The 21533-nt window shown below is 51.6% G+C and overlaps 1 long non-coding RNA gene across 1 annotated transcript; it reads right to left on the bottom strand.

Annotated features, from left to right (window-relative positions):
• Positions 1–7697: 7697 nt before the first annotated feature.
• On the bottom strand, positions 7698–18923 carry LOC118550788 (uncharacterized). The gene is made up of 4 exons (XR_004924740.2): positions 18616–18923; positions 11202–11318; positions 8698–8779; positions 7698–7938 (listed from the first exon to the last, which is right to left on the bottom strand). It is a non-coding gene; the product is annotated as an uncharacterized LOC118550788 (long non-coding RNA).
• Between the last annotated feature and the right edge of the window lie 2610 nt (positions 18924–21533).

The following is a 21533-nucleotide window of genomic DNA, read 5'->3' as shown; positions in this document are numbered from 1 at the left end:
AGCGCGCCCTCCCCCGGCCTGATTGGACGGCGCCCCGGGACCTCCGCCCTGATTGGACGACGCTCCGGGCCCCTGCTCCTGATTGGCTAGCCTCCCGGGCACCGCCCCCGGAGCCGGAGCTTGCGGTTAACCACGGACTGGGCTTCCGCGCCTCGGCACCGCCCCCGCAGCCCCTGATTGGACAATCCTCCCAGACCCTGCCCCCTGCGTCCTGAGTGACAAGCCGTTCGGACACACGTGGCCTACTGGCCCGGGCTCCGGGTAGAACCCTGTCCTAGCGCCCGGACCTCTGGGCGCCTGCGTCTTCCTCTTGGACCGTGAAGTCTTGACTCAGTTTATCCGCGGAGCTCCCGTTGTTGGGACCTGGGACAGGAGGGGACAGAGGAAGGAGCCGGTGAAGCCTAGGGTCAAGGGTTGGCCTGGGGGCAAGGTCAGGGCTTAGGTGGGCCTTTTGTTTAAGAACAGTGATCTTCGGGGCGCCTGGCTGGCTCAGATGGTTAAGCGTCTGCCTTCGGCTCAGGTCATGATCCCGGGGTCCTGGGATCGAGCCCCGCATCGGGCTCCCTGCTCAGCGGGGAGCCTGCTTCTCCCTCTCCCTCTGCCTCTCTCCCTGCTCATGCTCTCTCCCTCTCTCTCTCTCTCTCTGTATCTCTGTGTCTCAAATGAATAAATAAATAAATCTTTAAAAAAAAAAGAACAATGATCCTCAACAATGACGTCACTGCGTGCTGGGACGGGTTGGTGGGTTTTGACCTGTCACCTTTCACAGCGAGAGGCCCCGACCTCTTTCCTGTCCCCGTCCCCACCCCACCTCTGGGGCTTGAGGTCAGCAAACCGCCCCCTCCCCACCCCAGGGAAGTGGGACCCCAGCTCTCCAGCCTGGCACAGGACCCCACTCAGCAGAGCCACAATGTGGAAGGTTAGAATTCTCAGATGTGCCTTTTCCTCTTTACAGTCAAGACCACAAGAATATAAAGCAACTAAAAGCATTTATTTGGGGGTCTTAGGCATTGCAATCTGGGAGACACAGAGTCAAAATCCAGGGTGTGCTCCAAATGGCTAGCAAGGAGTGCAGGCTTATAAAGGCGAAAAAATACAAGGTTACATAAGTTGTTTTGAAGGAATTACGATTGGTGCTGGCTGAGTTTGAACTATCTCATACGTGATTGGCTCTTCGACTAACAGGCATTACATTATCTCTATTTCAGTCCCCAGTAGGAAGATGTGTTCCAGGAGCTGGTCCAATGGGGATCGACAAAAGTCAAAAGTTCATGGTGTTCTGAATATTGAAACAGGAGATGTGCGTAAGACCTGCTTCCTCAGTGTCCTTCCGACTTTTTTTTGAGTGACTCTTTTTTTTTTTAAGATTTTATTTATTTATTTGACAGAGAGAGACACAGCGAGAGAGGGAACACAGCAGGGGGAGTGGGAGAGGGAGAAGCAGGCTTCCCACAGAGCAGGGAGACCGATGTGGGGCTCGATCCCAGGACCCCAGGATCATGACCTGAGCCGAAGGCAGACAGTTAACGACTGAGCCACCCAGGCGCCCCTTGAGTGACTCTTTTAGGGATGCCTTCTTCATTTTAAATCTTCTTCACACCCTACAAGGAAATGTTTTTAGATCCATTTCTGAGTGAATCTCTAGGGAATTTTGCAATATAAAAGGCTGTGATATCTTGAAGGCAATTGAATTCCTATTTTAACTGATTTAAAAGCCATAAAAGCTGAAATACATTTATGTTGGACCCGAAACTCTCAATACACCAGAAGCAGCATTTAATATGACCTCTCATTTTGAAAATATCTCCCAGTTTTGGATAGACAAGTACAAACTCCAGTATCATGGACCATTTTACCTACAAACATAATTTAAAAAATTCATTTTCTCTATTTTGCAAAAAGGTGGTATTCACTTTCATAAAAATGAGTGTTCTGGGGCGTTAAAAACAAAATCCATCTCCATGAATTTGAATATGTAATTGGCTTTATTTAATGATTCATGAATCAGGCAACATCCGATCTTAGCAGATGGAAAGGAGCTCCAAGGAGCTGTAAAATAGAAGGCTTTTATGGGCAGGAGGGGACAGGAAAAGGAAGTTTCTAGCAACAGCTGGATTGTTTCAGGCAAGGTCACCTTCCTTTGGCGGGAAGGGGTCTACCCGGCAGGTTATCTAACTGGGCAATCACAGTGACTGGGAGAGGCCAAAACTGCATAAATTAGGTGTTAAGTCTCAGCGTGCTGATGTGGGACTTGGCACCCGTGACTCTATTTGGGGCCTGTTGTTTCTTTTCTAACAAGAGGAACATATTGGAGAAACGATTTCTTATGTAGAAAAGTGACTTCCAATTAAAAATAAATCACATTTGAATTATAAACTATTTAAACATGTTTTCTTTGTGTTAATAATGACTGTCACATATAAAAAAAAAAATCAGCCTGAGATTTAGAAATCTAAGACTTGCTGGGGGCATGTCTTTCAGCAATTGGGTTTCTTGTACATCTGGTCAGTGTTTAGGTAAAAAGTAACAAGTTGACTACCCGTTTTGTTTTCTTTGTTATAAAAAAAAGTAACACCGTGTACACATTGCAATACACTTTGCTTTTTTGGTTCAATTAAAAATAAATCCTACAGCTTCTCATCTCAGTTGGTGACTTTTGTGATCTTCCTAAAGGGGTATAAACTGCTAGAAATTTATGAACCAGTTCTCTCTAAGTATACGCTGGGCTTATTTCCAAACTCTGGCTACTCAAATATTGCTCTCTGTTGGGGAAATATAATTGAAAACAAAACCTCCTGCCAACCCAGAAAACCCCTCAAAAAGCTAAGAGAGAAAGAAAACAGTTTATTTCCGAATCAGCACTAAACCAGAATGTGACCTGCATCCCAGGCAGTCCTCTAAGAGATTGCAAAGACAGAAAGAAATTTCTCCCACGGACACAGCCAAGCAGGGGCAAGTCATGACATACATGGTCTCAAGCTGAGCCATCACCAGTCTTCCTGGGACAGAAACCAACAGCCTTGGTCATACAATCGTGCCTCCTCCAGCCACCTGGGAACCGGATTACCCTCTGTATTAGTTCATCAGCTTTATGCAAGGAAAAAAACAAACTTCTCTTATCTTTATGACAGGTAGTTTTGCAACTGAGAGAGGGGCCCCCACAGCAGGTTAAGCTCCTACCCTTCCCCCCACAATCTGGAGGAACCCTCCCCCCCACCATGATTGCTTTTCAAAGGGTTAGCTCCCAGCAAAGACTCCTGGTGAGAAAGCAGGAAGGTGCTTTCCTTAGCTTTTATGGAGGTTTACTTACGTTTCAAAGGACAGAGAAAGGGTTTACAAACACAAGTTCTCTGAAGAAAATGCTCCCCAAAAAAGGGGGAGGGGGAGAAATCTGTTTCCTTATTTTCAAAAGGGAGAATGAAAGCTCTTCCTCTGGATGTGATTTGCCCTTACACCTATAAACAAAGTAAATGTCAAGGGACCCGCTGTAAAAGGCTTGAGACCCACTTCCAAACTAAGTGTGAAACCAAAACTGGGAGATGGGACCACCTGGGTGGCTCAGTCTGTTGAGCATCCGCCTTAGGCCTTCAGCTCAGGTCATGATCCCAGGGTCCTGGGATGGAGTCCTGCATCAGGCTCCTGGCTCAGCGGGGAGCCTACTTCTCCCTCTGTTGCTCCCCCCACCCCCCTGCTTGTGCTCAGTCTCTCTGACAAAAAAAAAAGAGTGGTGCCTGGGTGGCTCAGTTGACTAAGCGTCTGCCTTTGGCTCAGGTCATGATCTCAGGATCCTGGGATCGAGTCCCGTGTCGGGCTCCTGGCTCAGCAGGGAGTCTGCTTCTCCCTCTGCCTCTGCCCCTCCCCCCACTTGTGCTCTCTGGCTCTCTCTACCTTTCTGTCAAATAAATAAATAAAATCTTTAAAAAAAACTCTAAAAATAATCTACATAGACAACACTTCATTATCACCATTAACAAAACGATCATTTCTTTATATCTAGTCCAAATCTATATTTACTTTAATTATCCCCAAAATGTTCTTTATAGATGGTTGTCCTAACCAAGATCCAACACAAGCCATGTGTTGCATGGCTTCTTATTTTGTAAATATTAGACACTAAAATTGACTTTATTTTGGGGGTGTGCAGTTCTATAAATCTTAGCATTCGTATAGTGTTATGGGAATAAATTGTGTCCCACCTTCTACTTATATGTGGAAGTCCTGACTTCCAGGACCTCAGAAGGTGACAGTACTTGGAGACGGGGTCTCTAAAGAGGTAATTAAGGTACAACGAGGTCATGGGGTGGGCCCTATGCCCATCTGACTGGTGTCCTTATAAGAAGAGATTAGAGGAACACCTGGGTGGCTCAGTCGGTTAAGCATCTGCCTTTGGCTCTGGTCATGATCACAGGGTCCTGGAATCGAGCCCCGCACCTGGGGAGTCTGCTTCTCCCTCTCCCCACCCCCCACTCATGCTCTGTCTCGCTCTCTCATGCTCTCTCTCTCTCAAATAAATAAAATCTTTTTTAAAAAAGAAGAAGAAGAAATTAGACACACACAGAGGGACATCCAGGTGAGGATTTGGGGAGAAGACAGCCGTCCGCACACCACCAATGAGAGTGGTCTTGAAGGAACAACTTTGCCAACACCTTGAACTCAGACTTCCCGGCTTCACAACTGTGAGGGCATCAGTTTGTTGTTTCAGCCACCTAGCCCGTGGGATTTTGTTACAGCAGCCCAAGCAAAAGGGTACAGTAGTAATCGAGACCGTGTTTAAAAAACAAAACAGGGCGTCTGGCTGGCTCTGGCGGCTGAGTCTGCGACTCTTAATCTTGGGATCGTGAGTTCAGGCCCAACGTTGGGCACAGATCTTATTTAAAAATTAAAAAAAAAAAAAAATCGGTCTTGGCTGTTTTTGAAATGTGGGTTTTATTCTTGTTCAGGTGTGATGAGGCCAGCAGTTCAGCCAGTGACGGGCACTGAAAAGTCGGCTTGTCTGTCTGTCTGTCTGAGGCACAGCTGACATGGAATGTGGTATTACCGTCAGGCGTGGGACCCACGACTCAGCAGTGAACGCCCTGAGAAACTACCACCACCCCAGTCTGCTCGCCATCTGTCACCACAGACCTACGATGAGAAGGTCGTCTGTCACTCGCGGCTCTGGACCACCCACGGCCACTCAGGGAAGCACCAGCGGCCGTTGGGAGGACAGGGAGAAAGGGGGAAGTGTGGGCAAGTGTTTATTGTGGTTCCATCAGGAAGAAAGAGGCGAGGCAGGGATGCAGGCTGAGGACGGGCTAGTGTGAATAAGTGCAGCTAGTCTGGGGTGTAGGGGCTACCCGTACTTGCAGTGGTCCTTGGGCCTGGGGTGTCAGAGCAGGGGGACAGTGGCCCGAGAGTGAAAGCCCCATGGAGGAGGGGGTGGGGGGCAGGCTCTGAATTGGCTGGTTTGCACATAAAAGGTGTGCTCTGAGCAAGCTGTTTCCCCGCGGCCGGGACCCCCGAGGGGCCCCAGATGTGGAAGCATCAGAATACAGAAAATCAAAGGCATACGTTGGTGAGGATGGGGAGAAATCGGAGTGGTTGCCCAGGGTTGGTGGGAAGGGAAAGGGTGCAGCGGCTGTGGAAATGTCCGGTGGTTCCTCAAGCAGTTAGACAAAATGACCCTGTGACCCAGCGATTCCAGGGGTAGGTATACACCCCCAGGAGCTGGAAACGGGGTTCCAAGAGATACTTGTACATCAGTGCCCATTGCAGCGTGATTCACAAGCAGAAGATGAATGAGGGGACGCGCACAACGCGGCCACCACCCCGGGATCGGCAGTCAGCCGCGAACAGGAGCCCAGGCCCCAACTCTGCTCCCACCCGTAGAGGCCCCCGGCCCAAAGCCCCCTCCCCGATGGTCGGTCACAGCTCCTGCTTCTCCCCCTGCCCCTGCAGCCTTGGAATCATTCCGACGAGCCAAGCTCATCCTCCCCAGGAACCAGGGTGGCCCCTGCATCACTGCGAAGCCCGCCTCCTGCAGCCCCTGGGGTCACTCTGTCCCCGAGTGCGTCCCCCGCGTGGCCCAAGGGGCCTGTGGTGTCCTGCTCCCCCAGGCTGTGAGTCCATGTGACCAATAAATGGCTCCGGGTCTCGTCTGCCCAGTGTTGGGTGCCGTGTGTTGGCTGTCCCCGTGACCTTGGGGTGGGGGTCCCTCCCTCACCGATGGGTCAGAAGGAAGCGATGAGAACAGATGGTATCTCACGATGCCTGTGTATTCCTCTGGACCAGCCGACTCTGTGCACAACGATGGATGAGACCACGATGGGTCATCCTCATGCCCTCAGCACAGGGAGAGCGGGGTCAATGCGTGACGGGGCATTACAAGTGGAAAACAGGGCTGCCTGGTGGCTCAGTCCCCTGAGCACGTTTGTCCCAAGGGGTGTGCAGTGACTCCTGCTCTGGAGCTCCGCGCTCCTTCCAGGGGCTCCCCGCCCCACACGTGCCCCCGCTGCCCCTGCTGACAAGGGGGGAATGGTGGCTCCAGGGTCCCCACCCGGCTGTTCGTAGGGCGCCGCAGGCCTGCACCCCACCTGTGCTCTGGGGCGAAGCTCCCCAGCGCAGCTTGCGCAGGATGGTTCGCCGGGAGGATCCATCATGCTCGACTATCCCAGGGCTTGGCTTTTGGATCACCGTTTACTCCTGATTTCTCTTCCAGAGACTCATTCAGTGCAAGGAATGTTGTGGAAATGTTTACTTGTGGGAATGTTCCAGAAAAAGATGTCTGAGTTAGGTTTACGGTGGAGCTGGCAAAGGCCGGCATGTGGGCCAAATCCCACCCACGGCCTACTTCGGTCGAAGCTGCGCTGGAACACAGCCCGGCCCTTCCTCAGGGACTGGCTGTGGCTGATCTCGGGGTGCGGTGGCAGAGCCAAGTGGCTGCCCCAGAAAACGCCGCAGCTAGCCAGACGGAGGGACCAGCAGGCCTCTGACAGGAAAAGTTTCTGCTCGCTTCCTCCCGATTCATACTTTTCACAGACTTTCTCCCGAGATACAATACGTCTGGAACAAAAGCCATGTCTCTCGCATTTCTCTCCTGCTCCTTTGCTTCCTCCCTACCTTCTGGTACTGACTTCTCCAACAGCAGAGGATAGGACCTGCCCCATTGTGAATCTTACCATTTGCATGCCATGGAACATCTTTTCTCCCAAAATACACTGTTTAGAAGTTGGCTTCTTGGGTTTTTTTTTTTTTTCTAAGCAAACTCTCTGCACCCAATGTGGGGCTCAAACTTATGACCCTGAGATCAAGAGTCTCATGCTCCACTGACTGATCCGGCCGGGCGCCCCTGGCCCCTTGATTTTAAGTTGTTTCCTCCACTCTAAAATAAAATGGACAAAAATATATATATATTTAAGGTCTTAGAAAAAAGATACAACACTTAACAATAAAAAGATCAAAACAGGGGCACCAGGATGGCTCAGTTGGTTGGGCGTCCAACTCTTGGTTTCGGCTCAGGTCATGATCTCAGGGTCCTGGGATCCAGCCCCGCGTCAGGCTCCCTGCTCAGCGGGGCATCTGCTTGAGATTCTCTCCCTCTTCCCCTCCCTCAGCTCATGTGCTTGCCTCTCACTCTCTCTCTCTCAAATAAATAAATCTTCAAAAATTTTTTTAAAATAAAAAGACCCAAACAAATGAAAAATGGACAACAGATTTTAACAGATATTTCTCCTAAGAAGACATACAAATCGCTAATAAGCAGATGAAGAGATGCTCAACGTCACTATTCATTAGGGAAATGCACGATTATAACAACACACTACTTCACACCCCCTGGGATGGGTATTATCAAGAAGACTGATGATAACAAGTGCTGACCAGGACACGGAGACGTTGGAGCGCTCTGTACACCGCTGCTGTGAACGTATAAACGGTGCAACCCTTTGGGAAACATTCTTTCTGCACAGAAAGTCAGACGTGGAGTTAGGACATGATCCAGCAAGTCCACTCCCAGACATATACCCACTAGAATTCCAGGCCAGGACCCAGGAGAAATGAAAACATGTCCGCGCGAAAACGTGTTCATGCCTGTTCCCAGCGGCACATTCACAACAGCCCCAAAGTTGAAACAACCCAAATGGCCATCAGCTAGTGCGTAAACAAATGTGTCCATCCATACACTGGAACGTTATTCAGCCATAAAAAGGGAGTGAAAATTAATAAAAGCAAGCCTTATTAAATGGAGGCCAGCAGGGGGCGCCCTCGTCCCTACCCTGGTCCTCCAGGCCGACCAGGGAGGAAGCCCACCATCCTGCTGGGACCTCACTGCCCCAGCAACAGCCCAGCCAATGAGAGATGGCCACAGCTCCGCCAATGAGAGACACTCACAGCCCAGCCAATGAGAGATGGTCATAGCCCAGCCAGTGAAAGACAGTCATAGGCCAGCCAATGAGAGATGGCCACAGCTCAGCCAATGAGAGATACTCACAGCTCAGCCAATGAGAGACACTCACAGCCTAGCCAATGAGAGATGGCCACAGCTCAGCCAATGAGAGATACTCACAGCCCAGCCAATGAAAGACAGTCACAACTCAGCCAATGAGAAGCCACGACATGTGGAATCCCCAGTTTGCTCCAATGGACATTTTCTTTGGAACAGCCCCGCCCATGTCCCCTTCTCTATAAAAGAGTGGTCCTCCCTTCCTTCTCCAGACTTACCTGTGGCTTGGTTGTGGCTTATGTGTCCCATGTTACGATTCTCTGCTATTCCCAGATGAACCCATTTTTCCTGGAAAAATAACTGGCGAGGTTTTTTGTAAGATTTTATTTATTTATGTTGAGAGAGAGAGAGAGAGCACAAGCAGGGGGTAGGGGCAGAGGGAGAGGTCAGGAGCAGACTCCCCGGCGAGCAGGGAGCCCACATGGGCTCCATCCCAGCACCCTGGGATCACCACCCCAGCAGAAGGCAGATGCTTAACTGTCTGAGCCACCCAGGCACCCCACTGACCATTTTATTTTTAAGGTCAACATTCCTTGGTGATCATGCACGGACCCAGAGAAGACCCCACCTCTCCAAGCTGCTGAGCAAACAGGTGCGGGTCCCACAGAGCCCGCTGCGCCCACTGCTTTCTCCCCCACCCTGAGCTGGAGGGTAAGTTTTGTCCTGGGATCAGAGCCCCACTCCCTGACTGCACTCTGCAGGGTCTACAGGGACCTCGGTTAGGGGCTTCTCCTCTCTGACACTACTCATTCGGCTTTTGTTCCCCTCCTTTTCAGAATTGGACTGTTCCTCTCAGATCTGTGCCCTTTGGAAATGCGCTGGCCTTTGGTCTGACTCCTGTTGAAATGGTGTTCTTCGGGACATTTTCCTTTTTCTTCTAGAGAAAACCCTCTAAGAAATGGGATCTCAGTCATCAAAATGCTTTTTGGGCATCACCTCCTTCTTTCAGTTGTAAAAACTGGGCCCCCTGCTCATGTGCATGTCTAATTAAGTGGACTGAACCAAAAGAGACATAGAACTTCAGTGGTCCTTCTGGGGACCTTTCCATCTCCCCAAACTTGTTTTACTCAAAATTAAGTGAGAAAGTTGTGGTTGCAAAACAACAACAAACCAACAACAAAAACTGAATGGATGCCCACTTTAACTGGTACCTGAGGCTTCCAAACATTTTCAGGATTCTAGCTTTGGCTCTTTGCAAAATACTGCTTCTAAAATAACTGCGGAGGGGGCGCCTGGGTAGCTCAGTCGGTTAAGCGGCTGCCTTCAGCTTGGGTCATGATCCCAGGGTCTTGGGGTCCAGCTCCCTGCTTGGTGGAGAGCCTGCTTCTCCCTCTCCCTCTGCTTTCTCCCCAACTTGTGCTCTCTCTCTCTCAAATAGATAAATAAAATCTTTAAAAAAAATTTTTAAAAAGTGGGGCGCCTGGGTGGCTCAGTCGTCAGGCATCTGCCTTCAGCTCAGGTCATGGTCCCAGGGTCCTGGGATCGAGCCCCGCATCGGGCTCCCTGCTCTGCGGGAAGCCTGCTTCTCCCTCTCCCACTCCCCCTGCTTGTGTTCCCTCTCTCGCTGTGTCTCTCTCTGTCAAATAAATAAATAAAATCTTAATAAAAAAAATAGAATTAAGAGGATTGCTTTAAAAAAAATAAAATAAAGTAACTGTGGCCAAAGATAAATAAATAACTGTGGCCAAAAAACCATCGAAAGGTGTTTGATACCTCTACCCCATCCCCGCCTCCTGTGTATCCCACCCTCATCCTAATCGTTTCCCTGAATGTCCCTTTTCCTCTGAATCTTGCCCCGATCCTTCCTTTCCTGAACCTGTTAAAATGGGTCCCTTTACAGTTAAGTCTTCTCAGGATCCCATCAAACCCCATGTTTCTTATGTCCCCTGGACTAAGGCCAAATTTTGAGCCATAAAGCGTTTCCTAAAGTGACTGAGGATCCCCATAGGTTTTGTGAAGAATTTAACATAGTTATTCAAACCTACAAACCTGGTTTCTCAGATTTATATCAACTAGTCCACATGCTTATTGGCGAGGGTCAAGCCACACACGGGACGAAGCCGGCCCGATTGCAGCTCCCTGAAAGGGACTTAAATAAGCAAACTCCTAACCTTTGGCAAATGTTAGAACACTTGCTGGAAATCTCCAAGAAATTGAAGTAGCTTCTCCTAAGCCAGCTGAATGCAACAAACCTCAGGCTTGCACAGAACCTGCTCTGAGAGTATGACAATCAACTCCAAATTGTCCTCCAAAGGACTTTTGGTCCTCCTATAGACACTGATCCAGCCAGGTGGCATTTATATCTATGTTTATTGGGGCGCCTGGGTGGCTCAGATGGTTGAACGTCTGCCTTCGGCTCAGGTCATGATCCCAGGGTCCTGGGATCGAGCCCCTCATCGGGCTCCTGACTCAGTGGGGAGCTTGCTTCTCCCTCTCCCTTTGCCTCTCCCCATGCTCGTGCTCTCTATCTCTGTGTCTCAGATGAATAAATAAGATCTTTAAAAAAATAAAAAAATAAAATAAAATAAAAATAAATCTATGTTTATTAAGGGGCTAAACTGGGATCTTCTCCTTTAGTTAAAAGGACCCTCAGCTGACAAAACGAGATAGACTTCAATATTGGAAAAGACTGATGGCTTCTATTCAAAACAACCATGGTTTGGGAGAGCAATCTTCATGGCGCCCCCCCAGGGGAGGAAGACGTCAGCAGGACCCCAGCCACCTGGAGAGGTCGTCCCCTGAAAAGACACTTCCAGGTTCTCTCCAACCTCGCTGGAAGGGCCCCGGTCAGGATCTGGCCAGCTGCCCAACTCCGGGCCTGGGAAGGAGGCGCCTCCATCTTTGGGGAAAAGGAAGGTCCTTTTGAGGAAGGAGGGATTGATTCTCCACTCACCTGTGACCAACTCCAGAGAAACCAGCAACCTTCCATCTTCTGCGTTCCCCTCGTGGGGATGCACAAGGTGCCAGGCGGGCGGGGATGGAGGGGCCATGCAGCCCCCAGCCTCCCCTAGTCCTCGAGGGTGCCACACTCAGGGCCTGCATGGCCCATGGAGGGGCCGCAACATCCCCATTTTGCAGATTAGCTCAGAGTGATCTGGCTGCTGACTAGGCCAGGGTGGCCAATGAACTCAGGAATGGGGTTCTGGGATTGCCCCCCCCCCCAAAAAACTCCCTCCCCATCTCAGACACCAGTGGGCGGGGCACTGGGGCCTTCCTCCAGCCAGCCTCGGGCATGACCATGAAGCATCCACCACCGTGTGATGGGACGGTGCCCACGCGCCCACACCACCAAGACCAGCGACCCTCCAGGGGCACCAATCTGGGGTCATCGGCAGCGGATCGCTGCTGGGCTGAGCAGTGGCAATGCCGGAATGTCCCCCATCATCCCATGGCCCCTCTGGGGAGTGAGCTTTCTGGCGTCCCGTCTGAACCGTTAACACTGATCTAGGGCGTCAATCAGACACCAACCTCCGACCCTTCCCCATCCCGGGGAAGGAGGCTTAATGTGAAAGCCACTTGACCTTGAAAATGGAGCAGAGCCTTGTTAATGAGGCACCACCTCTGAGCAGTGACGCGGTCATGGGGGTGACAGCCGGGCACGGTAAGCTCATTAAATTTTCGTAATGAGCCACTGCAATTAGTCATCTCGGGCCACTAAAACGGATGCCACAGACAGATCAGCCTGCTGTCCTGGTTCTGGAGGCCAGGAGTCCGAGCCCCAGGGGCGGGCGGGGCTGGCTTTCTGGACGTGCCCCCCCCCCCGGCTGGTGAACGGCCCCTCCCGCGCCTCCGTGCACCCCTGCCGCGGGAGTCAAGGTGTCCCCAACCCCTTTTTCTTCTAAGGACACCGGTCAGATTGGATGGGAGCCCACACTAACCACCTCATTTTACCATAATCACTCTTTAAAGACCCTTTCTCCAAATAAGGCCACACTCCGAGGTCCTGGGGGTCAGGGCTTCCACGTAGGAATTGTGGGGGACACAATTCAGCTCGTAAGCCCTGCAAAGGGGAGACTCTGATTTTGACTCAAGAATGAGAGGCGCTGGTTGGATAAGAAGCCAGCCCAGTCACCAAAATGCTTTTTGGGCATCACCTCCGTCTTTCAGTTGTATGGGAGGCATAAATCCGGGTCTGTCCAGACACGGGGCACGTCTTCGCCTCCTGCGGCAGCTCCAGGCACTGCTGGGGTGGGAGACTGGCACAGACGTCCCCCATCTGAGAAGTGGGCCCTGTCTGTCCTTTCCGGCTGCCATCACAGAATACCACAGACCCGTCTCGTGGTTCTGGGGGCTGGAAGTCCAAGGTCAAGGCACTGGTGGACTCGGAGTCTGGTGAGGGCCCACCTCCGAGTCCCTGGATGCCCATCGCGGTGCGGTGGGATCGCTTAGGAGGTGTTAATCCCTCTCCTGGGGGCCCCACCCTCCTGACACCCCCACACTGGGGGTCATGTTTCAACACAGGCATGTGGGGGGGACCCAAACCTTCAGACCACAGCAGATACTAAGCGTGGATGTGAAAGGATCAAAGCAATGAGAGTTTACAGTTGCACAAACACTGCACTGAAGGGCCGGAGACGAGAATAAATTTCATCCCGACCGCACGCGGGATACAACGCAGCACGGTGAATCGGTGAGAATCCACGCGGATGCACGTGGTACTGGATTCGTAAGAAATATGCGTTGTGGGGGCACCTGGGTGGCTCTGTCCGTGAAGCGTCTGCCTTTGGCTCAGGTCATGGTCCCGGGGTCCTGAGTTCAAGCCCCACGTCAGGTGTACAGAGGACTTAAATATATATTTAGGTGACCAAAACATATTCCTCATATATATGTGGTCTTGTCCATGGCTTGTGGCCCACAGCTCCTAAAACCCTTGGAATTTCCTAGAAGGTTGATTATGTTGTCTTGTTATGCTAAGGAGGTGACTTTTGGAAAGCCCTTATGTGACCTTAGGATGGGGATGGCTGCCAGGAGAACCTATCTCAACCTGGGGGGGCGGGGGCGGGGGCGGGGGTGGGGGTCGTGCTGGAGGCTGAGGCAGCCAAAGCCTACCACTTAGTCAATCAGGGCGACGCCATGAAGCCTCCAAGAAAACCCGGGACGACAGGTTTTTGGCACTTTTATTGTGACAGCTTTCTCCCGTGGGAGCCAGAACGTTCCCACGTGCTGCTGAGCAGGTCCCGAGCTGAGCTCTGCAGGGACAGAAGCTCCTTTGTCTGGGACCTCGCCCTACGCACCTCATCTCTTCATGTGGCTGATGATTCACAGCCTTGCACAAATCGGGAAACATGCTTCTCTGAGTTCTGTGTAAATTAATGGAACCTGAGGAAGAGGTGGTGGACCCGGCTGGGGTCTGAGAGCTGCTCGGGGTTATGGGGGACCAGCCCCTCCCCACGTGGCAATTGGGCCCAGGAACCCTAAATGAATGTGGAAAAGTGTCCAGATGGGAGAACAAAGAGAGGAGACCTCTCTTTGGCCCCAGGAGGGCCTTCGACAGCCGCCCCCCACCCTCCAACCTCCACGCCGGGGACCCTTTCCTGCCTTAGGTCTCCAGCCGGTCTGCAAGGAGCACAAAGGCCTCCACCCCACGCCCTCGGGGAGCAGGAGACCTGGTCCCGGCCAATCCCGAAAGCTCTCCCACCCTGCTTCTGCTGCTCTCCTCGGGGCAGCCTCTCCCAGCTGCTGTGAGCAACTTCCTGTCTGGTCTCTGTCACGTACCCCTCCCCTGTCCCACTCCCCTCCCTCTGGCCCTGACTCCCAGCCTCAAACCTGCAACATCCAGGGTCCCACCGTCCCTGACAGGGAGGACCCGGTGCTCCGTCCTCCATGCCCACCCTGCCTCGTCATCACCTGAAAGAGTTTCCCCTCCACTGTGTGAAATGGTAGGTTCAACTGCCAAGCCTCTGCTACCTGAGCCCGCGACCTTCCTGGAACCAGGGTCTCTGCAGAGGTCATTAGTTAGGAGGACATCACACGGGAGAGGGCGAGCCTCTATCCAGCGCCTGGTGTCCTTACCAGACCCAGGACGGCCGGCAGCCAGCCCAAGCGAGGAAAGGCAGGAAGGACCCTCCCCAACCTCGGAGCCTTCAGAGGGAGCCTGGCCCCACGACACGTGGATCCGAGACCCACCACCTCCAGAACTGGGACAGGCTAAGTTCCTTTGCTCCACACCATCCCGGTCAGTGGGCCTTCCCATGCCCAGACCACGCGTCTTCCTACCCAGAACCCCCAGCCAACACCCTTGTCCCCCAGCCATGCCCTCCCTTCCTGGCACACAGACCACCTGAAAGGCCCCGACTGCCAGCCGCGGGCTCCCAAGTGCGATCCACACCCACCCTGGCAGCCTGGGCTCCCCACCTGCCCCCGCCCCCGCCCCCGGGGCCCCAGGATCCAGGAGAGACAGAACCGACGGCCAGACTTCACTCAAATCAAAACCTCCGGGTCTGTGGGACGGACACTGAGAGAGGAAAGACAGGCTGCAGACTGGAGGATACGCTTGCGGAACATACGTATTGATAGAGGACGTGTTTCTGAAAACACACAAAGAATCCTTAAGGCTCAGCAACAAGAAAACAAGTGATTCCATCACCAACGGGCAGAGGATCCGACCAGACTCCTCGCCAACGATGCATCGAGGGCAAAGAGCACATGGAAAGATGCTCCCCCTCCCACGTCATCGGGGACATGGGAGTGAAAGCATAAGGAGCCACCAGCCCCGGCCGGCCAGAATGCCCCACATCTGGACACCGCCGCCGGGCCCAAGCGCCAGCAAGGAGGCAAGGCTGGCCGGCCACTCCTCAGTCACTGATGACTTCTGACACAACTGAACACGCCCCTAGCCCACGATCCAGCCATCGTGCTCCTCGGCGTTTCCCCGAAGGAGTTGAAAACACGTCTGCACAAAAACCTCACGCATGGATGCTTACAGCAGGTTTATGCATAGCTGCCCAACTCTGGAACAGTCAAGATGTCCCTCGGTAGGTAAGTGGATAAATGAACTGTGGGACAGTTAGACGAGGGAATATGACTCAGCACCGAAAGGCCATGAAAAGACACGGCGGAATCTCAGATGCATATCACTAAGTGAACGAAGCCAGTCCGGAAAGGTTAATGCTACGATTCCAACTCTACGACATTCTGGAAAAGGCAAAACTATGAAGACAGCACGGAAATCGGCGGTTGTGGGGGGTGGGGGGGGGGTCAGTGAGAAGGAAGGGATGTGTGGACAGGCAGAGGACAGGGACGTGGGGGGCACTGAAGCGGATACAACACGTCATTACACATCTGTCCAAACCCATGGAATACAGCGCTGTGAACCCTAACGTCCACAACGGACTTCAGTTAATAATCTATCGATATCAGCTCACCACCCATGGTAACAAATGTACCAGGAATGCAAGATGTTCACGACAGAGGAAAGGCAGGGTAGGGCCTATGAAGAAAACAGTACCTTCTGCTCAAATTTTCTCTAAATCTAAAACCACTCTAAAACATAAAGTCTACTGGGGCGCCTGGGTGGCTCAGTCGTTAAGCGTCTGCCTTCGGCTCAGATCATGATCCCGGGGTCCTGGGATCGAGCCCCGCATCGGGCTCCCTGCTCCGCGGGGAGCCTGCTTCTCCCTCTGCCTCTGCCCCTGCCCCTGCTTGTGCTCTCTCTCACAAATAAATAAAATCTTTAAAAAAATAAAGTCTATTAATTTAAACAAAAATTCAAACACAATTAAGATTATATTAGAGGTGCCTAGGTGGCTCAGTTGGTTTAAGCGTCCAACTCTTGATTTCGGCTCAGGTCAGGATCTCAGGGTCATGAGATCGAGCCCCGTGTCAGGCTCTGAACTGAGTGTGGAGTTGGCTTGGGATTCTCTCTCTCCCTCTACCCCTCCCCCCACCCACTTGCACTTGCACACTCTGTCTCTCAAAAAAAAGAAAAAAAGATATTATACATACTGCTTTGTAACATTTTTATTTAACAATACAACATTTTCGGGGCGCCTGGCTGGCTCAGTCAGTGGAACATGACACTCTTAATCTCGGAGTTATGAGTTCAAGCCCCATGTTGGGTGTAGAGATGACTTAAAAATAAAATCTTTAGGGTCGCCTGGGTGGCTCAGTCGTTAAGCGTCTGCCTTCGGCTCAGGTCATGATCCCGGGGTCCTGGGATCGAGCCCCACATCGGGCTCCCTGCTCCGCGGGAAGCCTGCTTCTCCCTCTCCTACTCCCCCTGCTTGTGTTCCCTCTCTCGCTGTGTCTCTCTCTGTCAAATAAATAAGATCTTTTAAAAAATTTAAAAAAATTAAAACTTTAAACAATACATTTTCCTGTGTTGTCAGATAATCTACAATATAATTTTAATGACTGGTTCATAGTTTTAAAACAGGATAGCTATATGAAGGACAATACCATTTGCATTTAGGTAAGCTCTCCAAAACCACTCAGAAGCTCCATACGCGCTGTTCAAGGATGAGGGCACAAGAGGTAAAAGTAATGACATGACCTGGAAAAATACACGAGCATAATAAACACTGCAGACCCCTGGGAAGGGAGGAAGGGGTTCCAGAGAAGGGGTTCCAGAAGGGGTTCCCCTTCAAACACAAACTTTACATTTCTATGCATCAAAAACGCCCAGGTTACATTTTATTAAATCTGGGTGGCAAATATAGGGAATTTATTATATTAGCCTCTGAGCTGCCCTTTGTTTGAACTACTTCACACTAAACAAGAAATAACATGCAGATGGAAGGAAGTATTTTAAATGCCCTGAACACAAGATTCAAGAATTAAACTGGCATTTGCAAATAATTTTGTGATGAAAATTCACCACTGATAATGATGAGGATTTGCCATCTGTCGGGATTTGCTCTGTGCCCTTCTGCACGTGCCAGATGACTATAACGATCCCAGCTGCACAGATACAATGCCTACCACGTGCGGAAACTGCCGGAAGTCCTTATGTATTAGCCCCGGTCAATGCCTCCCCAGGCAAAGCCCACCAGGAACACACCTGTGGCTCAGCACAGCGGTTTATCACTCCTGGCGGCCAGAGAAAACACACAACATTGCAAACCGTGGGATGGCGCAGTAAGAGGGTGCAGGAAAGGACTTATCACGGGGTTTAGGCTTAGGTTTGGGAATACTGAGGAAGGCTTGAGACAGCCAGGCTTTGCTTGGGATTTTGGGTGCTGCCCCGAAGCTGGAGTAATTCTGTGATGGCCTATCTCATCTACAGGAAGGGGAGGCTGTGACTGACAAAGCAGCAGCCCTCACTCCCACCAGCGGGGAGAGGGATGGGATGATCTTTGCTGTGATTCCAGCAGTCTGCCTTCTAATAAGGGGTTACAGAATGTTCTGTTTGTCCTGATCCATAAGGATCAAAGGGTGGCTTCCCCTGATGTTGACAGCCTGTTAGAGTGTTTATGCTCATAAGGAGAACATTTCTGCCCAGCTGTGCCCAGGTGGGTTCTCCAACGTCAGGGGCTCCCTTTCTGCTTCTTACTCATTTAATCACCACCACGACTAAGAGGCAGGTATTAGTTACTGTGAAGCCCATGGTACAGTTGAAACACGGTCAGAGAGGTCAAGTCGCTTGCCCAAAGTCACACGGCTAACAGGTGGCAGTGGTGGGGTTTGATTTCCATCACCCGGTTCCAAAATCCAGGTCCTCACCCACCCCGACAACCTGCCCATCACTCAGCGTTTCAAGGTTTGGGTCTGACCAGCTCTTCACCACCGCCTGTCTCAGCCTCTGCTTGGTCTTGACCAAGACTTTATTCAGGCTTCTGTCATTCCCACAGGACCCTGCACTTGTCCCCAGCCCTGCGCAAGCACTAAAAAAGTGGACCCTAGCCCCGCTATCAGCTTCCCCTGGGCATCGGCCGAACACGGCCAGACTTCACCGCCCACCGCCCCAGAAAAGGTTCTGCTCACCCCTGCCTCCCCCGCCTGTTTTAAAGCTCTTTCTGTTTAATTCTGAGACGCCTGCAGCTGCCTGAGATTTCTGCAATAATCTCTCTTCCGCATGAGGTCTCTCCCCACGTCCGGACAGGTACCCAACAGCAACAGGGATTCGCGAGGGCCAGCGCCTGCAGCACGCCGGCCCCGCAACGCCTCCGGGCCTCCCCGAGGGAGGGACAGCGACTCACCCGCCCTGGCGGAGGGCGCCCGGGGCCGGCGCGCCCGCGAAGCCCCGTCTGGAGGGAGCGTTGGGGGTCCCGGGCTCCTGGGACAGACCGCGCGGCGCCCCCAACGCGGGTCCCCGCGGCCCACTGGCCTCCGGAGCCTCCTCCGCGGGGTCGCACCGGGGCTCGCCGCCAAAAACACCCGTCCTGCTGCCCCGAGAGCCCCGCCCCACCCTTCGATCGGCCTCTGCCCGTACCGCCCTGCCGAGCGCCGGGCCGGTGGACGCTGGAGCCACCAGAGTCCCGACCGCCTCGCGGGCAGGAACTTCCGCTTCCGGCTCCGGGGCCGGAAGAGGTGAGGCTTTCGGGGATCGGGATAGGCGGAACCTCAGAGCTGGGAGGGGCGGGCCGCGTCCTCCAATCACCGGGCGGAAACACGCTAGTCCCCGCCTACCAGGAGCGCCTTTGGGCTCAGGACCGAATCCGGACATCTAGGGCGTGTCTGGGGGAAACAAAACGGCCCGTGGGCGTGGCTAGAACATGTTCTAAGGGCGTGGTTTGTGACCTGGCTCCTCTTCTGGGCGTGGCTGTGGGCGTGGCCTCGTGGTGTTAGGTGACCGGCCCTTAGAATTTTTCTTTTCTTTTCTTTTTTTTTTAAGATTTTATTTGTTTATTTGACAGAGAGAGAGCACAAGCAAGGGGGAGCAGCAGAGGGAGAGGGAGAAGCAGGCTCCCCGCTGAGCAGGGATCCCGTCGTGGGGCTTGATCCCAGGACCCTGGGATCATGACCTGAGCCGAAGGCAGACGCTTAACCAACTGAGCCACCCAGGCGCCCCTTAGAATTTTTCCTATGGCCTTTTAATTTTTTTTAAATGAAAGTGGGATCATTTCATACACACTATTTCTGCAATTAACTTTTCTTAATAAATAGTACAATATGATAATCTGTCCAAACCAACACAGAGGTATCACTTTAAAGTTAATGGATTTTTTGTGGCAATCCATTGTCAATAAAAAGTCCCTCTCAATGCAAATACCTGGTCCCCCAGAACCCTTCCTAAAGACACTGTTACCAGCGCTTTGCGTAACCGTCCAAAGATGTTCTGTGTATGCACGAGCAAAAGTGAATATACAGGGCGCCTGGGTGGCTCAGTTGGTTAAGCAACTGCCTTCGGCTCAGGTCATGATCCTGGAGTCCTGGGATCGAGTCCCGCATCGGGCTCCCTGCTTGGCGGGGAGTCTGCTTCTCCCTCTGACCCTCCTCCCTCTCATGCTCTCTGTCTCTCATTCTCTCTCTCAAATAAATAAATAAAATCTTTAAAAAAAAAAAAAAGTGAATATACATATTCCCCTAATAAAAACACTTGACCCTAATGGGCGCCTGGGTGGCTCAGTTGGTTGAGCGACTGCCTTCGGCTCAGGTCATGATCCTGGAGACCCAGGATCGAGTCCCGCATCGGGCTCCCTGCTCAGCGGGGAGTCTGCTTCCCCCTCTGACCCTCCCCCCTCTCATGTGCTCTCTCTCTCTCAAATAGATAAATAGGGTCTTTAAAAAAAAAAAAAAAAAAAAAAAAAAACACTTGACCCTCGAGCAACATGAGGGTTAGGGGCTCTGACGTCCCACATAGTTGAAAATTTGTGTGTCACTTTTCACTCCCCAAAAATTTAACTAATAATCGCCCACTGTTGACCAGAAACCCTACTGATAACACAAAGAGATGATTAACACATATTTAGTATGCTATATGTATTATAGACCATATTCTTACAATAAAGTAAGCTACAGAAAAAAATATTAATATCATAAGGAAAATACATTTACACTTCGGCACTGTGTTTATTTTAAAAATCTACATATGAGTGGACCTGCACAGTTCAAACTCGTGTTGTTCAAGGGTCAACTGTGCTCATCAAGCATCTTCTATAACCCAGACTGTTCTCTGCACTGGGGGATAGAGTAAATGACCACAAAAATCCCTGCCTTCATCCTTCTTAGATTCCAGTGGGGAGCAACAAAAAAAACCCATATTAATAAATAGCATATGTAATAAATATAATAATATATCCCAATGTGAACAGGGAGTGACTGTGAGTGCCCGTCCCTTTTGCTGCCTCCCTCAAGCCCTGAAAAGCTGTTAGAGTCCCATCACTCCCAGGAAAGCCCCTACCCTGTCCCCCTGCCCCCTACACACTCCCTACACTCCCCACTTCCCCGTCTGGGGACCAGCCCCAGCCTCTTCCAGGTTCTAGGCAGGATGCTTCTGGTGCCGGGGCCTGGCCCAAGGTGCTGAAGGAGAGGCTGGGGCAGGCCTGGGGATATGCTTACATATTCAAGAAAGTGAAGACAATCCACAGCCTAGGAGCAAATATTTGCAAATTACATACCTGACAAGGGAATTATACCTAGAATACATAAAGAACTCCCACAACTCAATAAAAGGATAAGTCATCCAATAAAAGGAGGCAAAGGATGTGAATGACATTTCTCCCAGGAAGATATCCAGAGGGCCAATTAGCACATGAAAAGATGCTGAACATCATCAGCCACCAGGAAAATGCAAATCAAAACCACAAGGAGGGGGCACCTGGGTGGCTCAGTTGGTTGGGCCTCTGCCTTTGGCTCAGGTCATGATCTCCGGGTCCTGGGATCGAGCCCCGAGTCAGGTTCCCTGCTCAAAGGGGAGTTGGCTTCTCCCTCTCCCTCTGTGATCTCTCTCACTCTCTCTCAAGTAAATAAAATATTTTTTAAAAATCCACAAGGAGATACCACTTTGCACTTGCTAGGATGGTTACAATCAAAAAGACAGACAGTAACAAGTGTCTACAATGATGTGGAAAATCAGAATCTTCACTCACTGCTAGTGGGAATGTTAAATTGCATAGCTACTGTGGGAAAGTCTGGCGGCTCCTCACATGACGAAACATAGTCTCCATAGGACCCA

Source organism: Halichoerus grypus, chromosome 1, assembly GCF_964656455.1.
Source record: "Halichoerus grypus chromosome 1, mHalGry1.hap1.1, whole genome shotgun sequence".
Classification (NCBI taxonomy): domain Eukaryota; kingdom Metazoa; phylum Chordata; class Mammalia; order Carnivora; family Phocidae; genus Halichoerus; species Halichoerus grypus.
The sequence above is the reverse complement of the archived record's forward strand: the minus strand, read 5'-3'. Positions and strand labels throughout refer to the sequence as shown.